Raw genomic sequence first — 944 nt, 5'->3', positions numbered from 1 at the left:
GTGTTCTTATGATCAGATCTGCATTAGGCACGCATTAGATAGCTACTCTAATGGTTAAACCTAAGGGAGTGAGATCGTCTAGTTGAATGAAATTGGAATACGCAATGACTTCAATCTAGCGATACAATCAGATAAGGCCTTTAAAAGATTAGAGGAACATCGCTCAAATCAATCTATCGCAATGCAGGAAGATTTCGTCGTTCCAACAGGCGATTTTGATAATATTGAAATGTACTGTAAAGTGATTTCTTCGTCTTTAGAGAACAATTTTTATATTATGAACTGCAGTTTACTTTAACAATTAACAGTGACTAAATGTTAGACAAATAGAGGCTGTTAAAATACAGTACTGGAGGTGGCTTTGAACCATACAATCAAAAGTGAGTTTGCGTTGCGACTTGTCTCACTCTAAGCGCGCATAATATAAGAACACAAATAAATTGATACTGAGTTTGCTCACAAACACAGTTTGAATGTGCCCGCATTTCTCCACCAAAATCTGTAGTAAATCAGCTCAAAAAGGGAAATATTTATGACTAATTATAACTGGTTATGATTAATAATCAATATTTAGATTAGATCTTAGAATTAACTGTAGCAGAATCAATATTACATTTATTTGATCTGTCCGTCCACCGAGCAGACAATATAATCATTTATCAATTCAAGGAAAGATTATTTTCCTGGCCAAGGAAGAACAACTTTCCTTCTTTATGCAGTGCTAGCAGTAATTTAGCATATGAAGCAAGGGTTCAAACATTCATTGACTTCGAATTGTGAGCAGCAAACAGACCAATCGATTGTGAATATAAGGGATTTAATAAATGAAACTATATCTAACATGTAACTAACTAAGCAAAACATATAGAGAATGAAGCAAAGTAAGGAAAAGAGAGAGAAAAGTAAAAGAATGGCAGTATTTCACATCAATTAACCACAACCTA

The sequence above is a fragment of the Sinocyclocheilus grahami genome, unplaced genomic scaffold (assembly GCF_001515645.1).
Source record: "Sinocyclocheilus grahami isolate Dianchi unplaced genomic scaffold, SAMN03320097.WGS_v1.1 scaffold1404.1, whole genome shotgun sequence".
In the NCBI taxonomy this organism is placed as follows: domain Eukaryota; kingdom Metazoa; phylum Chordata; class Actinopteri; order Cypriniformes; family Cyprinidae; genus Sinocyclocheilus; species Sinocyclocheilus grahami.
This window is presented reverse-complemented; position numbering follows the sequence as displayed.